Source organism: Nothobranchius furzeri, chromosome 17 (genome assembly GCF_043380555.1).
Source record: "Nothobranchius furzeri strain GRZ-AD chromosome 17, NfurGRZ-RIMD1, whole genome shotgun sequence".
Classification (NCBI taxonomy): domain Eukaryota; kingdom Metazoa; phylum Chordata; class Actinopteri; order Cyprinodontiformes; family Nothobranchiidae; genus Nothobranchius; species Nothobranchius furzeri.
Window position 1 is genome coordinate 21,115,358 of NC_091757.1, and position 10,884 is coordinate 21,126,241.

Genomic DNA, 10,884 nt, shown 5'->3' on the forward strand with positions numbered 1-10,884 from the left:
TTGTCTGGAGGTCTCCCACAGAAAGGTTTTGGTGAGTAGACATCATCGCCTGCATTCTAACAGGTTGTTTCATTGTTTTAGTTTAGTTAATAAAAGAGAGCTCACTTCCTGAACTCTTCAGTTCTAACGAGCTCCCCTGTTCGGCCGACTGGGTCGGTTAAGCATCAGGAACCATCCTACAGGTCAGACCTTCTTTGCAACCCTGCAAAGCTGCATCAGATGCAAAATAGTTCTGCCAGATTCCAGCAGTCACCTGGAAGGTATCTCAGACCAGAGGTTCGGTGTGGTGGAACTACATGCTGCAAATACCACAGAAGTCAAACTCCACCGGCAGTCTGTCCGTGTCGACTGCTCCGGACCCCATGGATCACTGGGAGCCTTCACCACAAAGAGTTTGTAGATTCTGCAAAAGTGGCATGGGATGGTTGTATTCATGGATAAGTTTGTTAAGCCATACAGTCAGACCTCGTCGTGTTCTGTGTCCCGTCAGCGTTACCCATCTTGTGCTCTCTAGGTTCCTGCTCATACCTTTGAGCTTTTGTTTTGGCTTCCAGTGTTTGGTACGCAAGGCTTAGATGCAAGCCCTGATTGGTCGCGACTCCTCCTGAATAAAGGATTATTGTTTTTGAACTCAAACTCAGTGTCGTTCTGGGTTTTCTGCACCTTGGGTCCAACCCTCTACTCAACGTGACAGACCTATCTCATAACCCAGACATCACAGTTTTCTAACACACTTCATTAGGGTTAGCTACATAGCATTGAGGAGTGGCAACATATGTAACACATGCTCAACAAGATGTGATGCTCCATACAAATATGAAATATCAATCTGATTGGTCTTTGAATGTTTAATCAGAAGATTCTAGTTTCGATTACTCATCAGGGACCATAAACACACTTCACATTGATTCAGACAGTATATAGTTTATTGAAGGAATTCAATTATTTTCCCTAAACAAATGATTGTACAAGACAAGGTATGAAAGGAATGGTGGGGTGGAAGCAAGGCCGGATTAACCATATGGGCAACTGGTCAATTGCCCTGGGCCCACGAACTCTAAGGGCCCAGGGCAGCAAGGGCGGGCAAAGTACTGTATCTGTAATCTCTCGCTTCATATTAAACTAGGGTGACCATACGTCTGGTTTTCCCCGGACATGTCCACTTTTCACTCTGGGCGTCTGGACTGGGGGTTCTTGATGAAAATGTCCAGTGTTCCATCCAGGAGCAGGGATCAAATTATGGGGAGCTGTACTGTATATCCTACACATCCGGGGGAGCCGAAAAAAAAGTTTTCTACCTATATTACATCATTTATGGACTCTTTTGAGCAGAGAGCACAGAGAGCGGCAGAGCGCTGATCGTTGCTGCGCAGCGCTCCAGGCTGCTGCGTCCAGCGCACGGTCCATTCTCAAAGCGGCACAACCAAAAAACTATAATTAGCACACGATCGTTGATGTCCGCACATGTTCTCTGCTTTCTGTCTTATTTGTGCCTGGCGCTCTGCTACTGCGGAGCTCATCACCTGTGCTGCGGTGATGTCACCTCACTGACGCAGCATCGAAACGCGCTCTCCGCTTTGCGGTCAGGAGATCCCTTTGATCTGCTCAGAAGTAACTGATGAGGTGAAAAAGTAAGAATCCAGGTCGCAGTTTTTCTGGAGAGTTTAGAGGAGATGCAGGAAGATGAGAGACAGACAGGACAGGAAAATAGTTCAATAAAAACAAGAAAACAAAACAAAAAGTAAAATGTAGGTAGATTTATCTCCACGACACGTTTTTACCTGTATAAAGCAATAAGTTACACACATGTAATAATTATACATCTGATACAATTCAGATCACCTTCAATACTCAGTCACACAGCCAGGGCCGTTTCAAGACATTTTGGGGGCCAAGGCAAAATGACCCCCCCACCCCCCAATAACTGGGCTCCCCAGAAGCCTCTGTGCAGTACATACCCTCTCCAGGAGTGTTAGTTATACAGTGTTTATAAAAGCCCCTCAGACATTACTGACATGTTCTAATATTATCAGATGAAAAACTAAATTATCAGACATGCTGTCTCATCTGCTTCTTTTCTAAACTTGCAAAAAGTAACAAAACCATTTGAAAGCCACTATTTGTGGATTCTCTGTAAGTTTCCATGGAGTGTGTGACAACTTATTTTTTCATTGATCCTATCGTCTAATCTCACAGCTGAAACAAGCATCCTTAATAATCTGTGCACAGTAAGAGTAACCTTGTTGCAGCACTAAAGCAGAAAAATTAGATTTTGCATTAAATATGCAAAATATTTACATATGAATTGTTTTAGAGCCCTTTTATTGGCAGAATCTGATATTAATTTAGTTCTTACAACAAAATGGGTCCCAACATGGTTTGTGTGGCGTTGCCATAGTGTGACGTCATAGGCACAGATCCCCTGTCCTCTTGTTTGGAAATGGAAATATGGTCACCCTATTAAACAAACTGTCCACCCGGGCTTTTGTGCTGCACAGAGACGCTTTGCTGCCTATGACTGAACGTCAGTTGAGAGTCAGACTCATGCAGACTGACCAATGAAGAGAGGGCCTCAAGTTAAGACCCTCTCCTCATTGGTCAGTCCACACGAGGTGGGTCAAAGGTTACCCTGAGCGGGTTATGTGATGTCAGGCATTCAAGTATTGAGTATATTTACTGCATATTACAGTAAAATATTCTGTATGTGACCACATTATGGTGATCCTTGGGTCGTGATGATGGGGCCCTTGAATATTGTTGCCCAGGGTACAACAAAGTGTTAATCTGGCCCTGGATGGAAGCTAGATGTTTTAGCAAAACCTTTCTTACGTATCTGACGGTTTGTGGAGTCTGGGTTGTAAAATCAATTTGACTGTAATTCTTGTAAACTACAGATTTGTTTATAAACCATCTGACGCAATTTGTGTTGAGTCTACACACCCATGTGTGGAGATCCTGGTGCGATCCAGGGGGTCAAGAGGTCAGGATGGACCCTGCCGATGGCGTGGACTTCTAGGTACCAGGAACTCGTAGATTAGCTCTGATGCGACCCGTCTGGTCTGGGATCTCTCCAAGTCACGACAAGAAGCCAAATTGGCCGGACCGGGAGTCAGCTAGAAACTGACAAGATCAGGAAGTAATTTCTGTTTAATCAGCTTCTATTCATAAAACACTGGGCCGTTTCTTCTCAGTGTGAAGTGGATGTTAAACATTAATAATAACCTTATCATGTGTATGAGTACACTGATAGATTCAAACATTTTGTTCATTCAACACATTTGATTATTTCAGTTGTAAAGTCACTTATGAACTTTAGGGAAGATGAACTTTATTCGGAGTGAAGATGCAGGAGTCTCGCTTCTGCATGAGACCTTGGCTGAAGATGTCGTGTCGTGGTGACAAGCTCTGGTGCAGAGCTCTCTGGTTTGGAGGCCAGACAGATGTAATGCGACCCTGGGTGTGTGACGCAGTGTGTAGCTGCAAATTAAAAGTTAATTTCTGGTCATGTTGATGAAAACGTGACCTTTGATCTGCTACACACACTTCAGAAGACGAGACTTTTACTGCTTATAAAATTATTTCTTTCAATCTACAGGTTTGCAATCGTGTTCTGTGTTATCTACCATGAATGTTCTGAAGTGATTTTATGACCAATTAACTATCAGTTACATTCACATAATAATATTATATTAACAAATGATTGTTTAATAGATTTACTCCATATATTAAGTGTCTCAGAAAGGGGAAGGGCTGAGGGTCGTGGTGAACATCTACACACATTTATCAGATCTGGTTGGTCAAAGTTAATAGACAACCATTTTATTAAAAGTGAATCACTTCCTTTTCCCCCAGTTCCACCAGAACTCCCAGTTCAGCCAAAGCTCACAGCTCATGCTGAATGACCATCCTACGGCGATTAAACCAGATTTTTCTGTGGAATAACTTCAGCAGCACATGAACCATCCTTTTGAATCAACAATTATTATTTGCTCAATCCATCAGCCACTCATCAGACATGAAACGGTCCACCAGAAGCTACCTGGGAAGTATCTTCTGAGCAGTCGTGCGTTTGCTGAGGGTGTCTACGACCTTCAGACACATCAGAAGTCCACTCCCTCGCTCTGACAGTCGGCTTCACCTGCAGACCGGATCTCCAGAGCTTCCATGATCCAGGGTGTGTGGACTAAACAATGGTGTCAGAGTGGTTGGTATTAATCTGATAACTTGTTAAATTACATCCAGCAAACAGCCAAATGTGTTTAATAAACCAGACATCACCTTTCTGAGTCACTTAGAAAACTCTTAAACACACCAGGTCATCAGAGTTCATTCATTGTCTCATTCAACATCACTGTGTCACCATTCATGATCATTAGCTTTTCATCATCATTAATAAAGTAATAAATAGATTTTTATAAACTATATTTTTGTCTCTGTGTTAAATTATTATAAAGTGTTGTTTCCCTGGATTAACCAAAGTTTCACCACATATCCGATATTAAAGGCTGAATAATAATTTTATGGAATATTATATTTTATTCATTACCTTTAAATATTGGTAATTTGTTAAAAGTAACCACCTACAAGTCGTTACATTGCCCAACCTGTTTTGATGACTACCATCCTCCTAAAGCAGCGAGGGACGGTTCCAAAATAGATAAACATGATCAAGAAACCCGCCTTACACGTTGGACACACAGTTTGGAGCCAGGTACGGCTGGAACGGGTAATGTCCAGTGTCTTCTTCACTGTGAGGAGCCTACACCTTGGGTTTTACTCAGAAGGATTTATTCCAACCAGTAGACTTGAGTCATGGGTGGGGCTAAGGGGTACCTCACTTCAGTGGTTCTGCTCATATCTGTCAAACAGAGTTTTCAAGGTCCAGTTGGGTAATTGTTCCTCTGCATTCCTCCCACTTCCATGGGGAGTCCCGCAGGAATCTGTGCTTGGGCCTCTCCTGTTTTCAATTTACATCCTTCCCCTGGGTTTCATCCTGAGGAAATATGGCCTGGGCTATCATATTTATGCAGATGATTGCCAGATCTACCTGGCTTTGAAAAAACCAGTCTCCATCTCTCTTCTGGACCAATGTTTGGCTGAAGTGAGGGTTTGGCTTGCCAATAATTTCCTTAAGCTAAATGATTCTAAGTCTGAGGCACTCCTGATGACCCCTAACCAAACAACACAAGTTTCTTCTGATTTGGCCACTCTCCCTTTTGACCTCAAGCAGTGTGTTACCAACCTGGGGTGAAATTTGATACACAGTTTTCCATGGGCCCTCAGATTAACGCGGTGGTCAGATCGTGTTTTTATCAGCTGCGCAGACTAGTCCGCTTAAAACCGATCCTGAAACGAGCACACCTGGAATCCGTAATCCATGTTTTTATCACCTCTCGACTGGATTATGCAAATTCCATTTTAATTGGTTTACCTGCCTCCGCTCTTAACAGGCTTCAAGTCGTACAGAACGCGGCAGCCAGGTTTTTAACAAACACTCCTAGGAGAGAACATATCACGCCTGTACTGGCGCGGCTCCACTGGCTACCCGTAAACTTTAGGGTCAAGTTTAAAATCCTGATTTTTGTTTTTAAGGCCCTGAACGGTCTGGCACCGGATTACCTGTCGGATCTTGTCACTAGATATGTGCCAAACCGGGCGTTGAGGTCTGCTGATTGCCTGCTGCTTCGTGTTCCATTAATGAAATACAAAACGCGGGGGGCAGCGTGCTTTTGTCTATGCTGCTCCGACACTCTGGAATGCTCTTCCTCTTTCGGTGAGGCTGGCACCATCCCTCCTCCGGTTCAAATCGCTGCTGAAGGCTCACTTTTACGACCAGGCATTTTTAAATCCCTGACTTTTATTATTTTATTGTGTCTTTTTATTGACTGTAATTATCTGCCTTGTTGTGCATTTTATTGTTGACCGTGTATTGTTTTATATTGTGTTTTTACTTTTTATTCTGTACAGCACTTTGGTCGGCTGCCATGCCGTTTTTAAATGTGCTTTATAAATAAAGATGGTATGGTATGGTATGGTAGTACAAAGGTCAGTTTGGGTTCAGGAACCAGTCAGGTGAAAAACATATTGTAACTAAATCATGCAGGTGAAATTCAGTGCTGTTACGGGTAATACAGTAAGTACACCCGCACTTTTAGTTGAGCATTTAGTTTTAGACCCAGTCTTGTTTTACAAGCTGCTAATTCAGAGATGAACCAAAGACTGGTTTTACCAGACGAATAATGTTTCTGCCTTGCATATTTTAATTTAATGTAATTTTTACCAACATGCCAACCGCAAGTTCTGAGTTACTATTTTAATTATTTCTATGTTAAGTATTTAATTTTAATTTGTATTTAGTATTAATTACATAAACCCACACTTCTAATGACGCGATCATAATAACCAGGTGACACATTCTAAACATAGTGTGGTCATTTGTGACATCACCCATATCATTAACAGACCTCCTCCCAGTGACTTCCATTCAAATCCAAACGGATAGAGTCCATGTAAAGAGCCTACCGAGGCCCGTGAAGATCAAAGTCCTCACAGTGGAACCGTTTGTGCTCATTTACACTCCTCTCAGTCTGCCGCACCGGGCCAAAGATTACTGCAGAGGCTCTGGCTGGATTTCATCTACCTCAGCACAAGCTCTTGATTGCTTTGATCCCGCTCACCTGGCGGGGTGCACACCACAGCGCACGCACGCATGCTGGCAACACGCAGCGGAGTCAGCATGCAGGAAAAGGATGAACGCAAACAGGGGCAGGCACACCTGTGGTCAGCAGCAGTTACTGCCTCTTTTAATGGGCACGAGGTCTACAAATACTGATGCTGTTTCTAGAGTAGCACCTAAAATGCTCCTAAAATCAGACTTTACAATGTCAGCAGGTGCATCAGCAGTATCAGTGCATCCAGCACGCACCACAGCAGCTGCATTGTTGTGTTAATCGTCTTTTGTGTGAGTTTGGGACAATAAATCTTTCATTTCTTTTACAAACAAGCCCAGAACTGAGTGGAACATGAATCAATATTTGAAATATATCAGTTTTTGTGTAATGAATGAATCTAAAATACAGATTCCTTTTTTATGGAATAACAGAAATACATCAACTTTGTCATGATAATCTCATTTTCTGACCAGCATCTGTAGATTTTAGATAGTTGTTGGGGTTCAAACTGAGAAGGAAAGCTGACAGAGCTGTGCAGTGATCCAAAGGACAAATGGGATTGCAGGCCAACGTTTAAACATCTGGCAGCCAGGTTATTGTGGAAACTGAGGAGGACTACAGCTGAAAGCTAAAATAAAACAGGAAGCAGTTATGATGTCCTACCTTCACCTTCCCTACGATCCCTCTTGAGGCCTCACAACCTGCCAAGCAACTGAATCTGCTGCTGAAAAACGCTGTTTTTCAAGTTCTTGGAGGGTCCAACTATGTTTTCATATGCTTGAAAAAAACTAAAGATGGAAACGTTCAGGCTTTTGGAATTCACTCCACTAAAAACAACGCATGGATAAGATGACCGTGGCTTGACCTAGGCAAGGATGCAGCCATAGAGCCACCGAATAACAATAATATTAATACAAATGAGTCATGTGGTAAGATTCCAGTCAGGGGTGTGAGCCGCAGCCCTGCTCATCTCCTCTCAGACACACTGAGCTGCAAATACCCAGACTTTACAGAAAAGATGGAAAATTCTCAGGTTCACCAGAGGTTTTCTCAGATATCTGACAGAACTTTATTTATTCACTCCTGTTATTCCAGTTTGAACCCTTAGAGTACAGTCCAGTATCACACCGAGTTGTGGCTGTGCTTCAGGAGACAGTCAGTCTCCAGCAGAAAGAGACTACACGCTCCACTAGCTTGTCTGGATTGCATTAAAGTTGGATGTAGAGCCAGTTTTCCAATTGGAGGCAGTGGATGCGTCTATTTCTGTTACAGATGTGTACTGGAGTGCAAAATGTGTCTCGGTGTGAGAACACATTATTCCTCTGCAAAAGGAGTCCTTCTGGGAGTAATGCATTACTCGGTAACTACTAGAGGTGGGTAGAGTACTCCCTAAAAATAATCCAGGGGCTTAGTAAATATCATTCTAATTATAAGTTCATACTGCAGGCAAAAGTGCATTAAGTCCACTTTTTCCCCACGTGACCCATATCTGATACAGAATCAGCACAGATCCAATTTTTTTAATTGTGATCCATGTCACTTGAATATGTAGAACTGATTCCGACACATCTGATGTTTTTGAAAGCGACTGCAGTCTGAATGGTCCTGTTGCATTAAATCCGTCTCCTACGTCACTGAGTCAGCGGAGGTGAGTGTCGTGTGGATGTTCCTGAGGCGAAGCGCTGACTGAATGGTTCAGGTCAGGAGTCTGCCTGGACTTCCTGTTTTAGGTTTTGGAATTAAACATACAGGAGATGTTTTAAATCAGAGTATTTCAACTCAGGACTGGACAAGATCTTACTCACATAGGCTACGACATGCCTGTCGCAGTCATATACCTGATAGAGAACGCCACTCAAACAGTGGGTGGAGAACCCAACCTCAAGGTGGAACTCTTTGTCACAATCGGGAAGCGCCAGACACGGAGCTGAGCACAGTGCGGCCTTTAAGTCACCCATGGCCTGCGGTTGCTGCACAGTCCACTCGAAAGGCACATCCTTTTTCAGCAGGGCGGTCAGAGGTCTCGCCATCTCTTCGTAGTTCTCTACAAACGAACTGGCGAGAAATGTTGCTCATGCCAAGAAAACTCAGAAGTTCAGAGACGTACGTTGGTGCATTGACGTTGGCAACGCCCTGGACTCTACCATGTTGCGGCTGCACACCCTGTGGTACCACAAGGAGGCCAACAAACTGTACTTTTGACCTGCACCACTGACCTTTGGTGAGGGAGATTTTTGCACCTGCACCTGCAGCTGTGAGCTGACCCATGACGAATCAGAATAGATCGACAAAGATGATGGCACCTCACTCCCGAGGGTCGGGGCAGGCTTTGTCCAAGAAAATGTTGAAATCAGAGGGTGAGTTGGAGTAGCCAAATGGACACTTTGTGAAGGTGTACCGGCGGTTGGCGAAGGTGAAGGCTAGTTTATATTAGTCAGACTCACGGACTGGGATCTTCCAGGATCCAGACGCGAGGTCAAGGGTGGAAAATTATTTAGCATCTCTCATCTTTAGAAGTTCTTGTTCCAGGTGGACCATGGGCCACCGAGGCAAAGGAACTTGTTGGTTGTGTTTCCTGTAGTCAATGGTTAGTCACAACTTACTGTTAGGTTTCCGTACCAGCCACAACGAAGCTGAGTATGTGCTGTTGCAGGGTTGAATGTTACTCTTTTCCAAGAGGCTGTTGACGATTCCCTGGACTGGTCCATGTGACGCCAGGGGAATCTTGTATTGATGCATGAAATTGGGCGGTGCGTGTGGTGGTGTAGGAATCCTTACCTCATGGATAGTAGTCAACCCAAAGTCTAAGGAGCCGACTGGCAAGGCAGCTTTATAGAGCACATTTCAAACACAGAGGCAGTTCAAAGTGCTTTACAATTGTCAGGACATGATATGAAAGAGAGTCTTTGTGTTTTAGTAGGAGCTGACATAGTTCGTCTCGTTCAACCTCATTCATAAGAGCATCGGCTTGGCCCATGACCTTTTCAATGAGAGAGAGAACATCAGAGGGCGGCTCCGAAGGATGCTGCGGTGACAGTTCTGGAGGGGCTGAGCTCAGCGGGGAGCTTTTGGTTTCCCCATGCTCAGGGCAACCTACCGCAAGACAGTGAAGGTCAAGTTCAGGAGGAAGATCTGTGGGCAGGGGTCTTCAACACCCGCCCAAAGTCCCCCCCCCCCCCTTCTAGATCGATAACTGGGACAAGGTGCTTCAACAGATCAATATCAAGGATCAAAGGCATGTGACCAAGATCAGAGATGTACACAGTGTGTCATCGTCTTAGAACCGACCGTGAAGTGAAGAAGAGGTACGGAAGACGAGGTCATGTCACCTGGGCAATCATTCAATGCACATGACGTTAGTTCTGGTGGTCGACCTCCACCTCCAGAGGCTAGGCAGAGGTGGTCGAAAAGAGAATGGGACATGAGAGTGAGGTCTGAATCATTTCAAACCGTAAAAACAGAATGATTTGCCTGGAATGGCTTGTCGGACGGGAATAAAAACATGGGATGATCAGCCCGTTACAGGACTTTAGCTTTTTGGTTGTAATGGTGGGTTTAGAGAGTGCTCTTAATTCTAGTTACACCAAGCATTACACCAATAAAACAAACACATTAACTCCCTATTGAAGGTAAAACAACGTTATAACCACAAGCTTTAGTAGCGTTAGACCTGGTTGTGTTAGATGAGTCAGAGCTACAGCTGAGATAAGGAGTTAGGACGAGAGATGCATACACATTTCCATTTCATTTGACTATTATTGATTGCTTTTATACTTTCCTGACCTTTTTTCAGTTCTGAGCTACTGTTATTAAATTGCTCTTCCACTTTTAAATTCAGTAATTGCTTTCACAAGCTTTTACATTTCCCTTACAAATATTCTAGGGTTTTTTGTTTAGTTCTGTATGTGTACCTTTTTGGTACACATAGTTTACTACATCCATATTTTTCAGTTCACATAATCTTCGTACACATAGCACATACAGTATAGCGTACATATAGTCCGTCAGACGCCATCTGTGAGGGTCTCTGGTCAAATGTCCTGTGTGTGTTTTTGATGAGTTGCTGAGTTCCACCAGATGTCCTCGTTGCCTGGGAATGACGTTGCTGCCTTCTCCGACCATCTCCTAGCATCTGCTTCCTCATGGTCTGGGATCTGGTTTCTTCTGGCGTTCTAGACTGTTCTCTGGGGAGTCCTGTCTTCTGGCTTCGCTG

At 43.9% G+C, this 10,884-nt stretch overlaps 1 protein-coding gene across 1 annotated transcript in view; it reads right to left on the reverse strand.

Annotated features, from left to right (window-relative positions):
- The window catches only part of il17d (interleukin 17d), a 17,113-nt gene extending 15,254 nt beyond the window's left edge, over positions 1 to 1,859 (reverse strand). The window contains exon 1 of the mRNA XM_070546292.1: positions 1 to 1,859. This exon is cut by the window's left edge and continues 863 nt beyond it. The gene's annotated coding sequence lies outside the window, so the exon portion shown is untranslated.
- Positions 1,860 to 10,884: the final 9,025 nt, after the last annotated feature.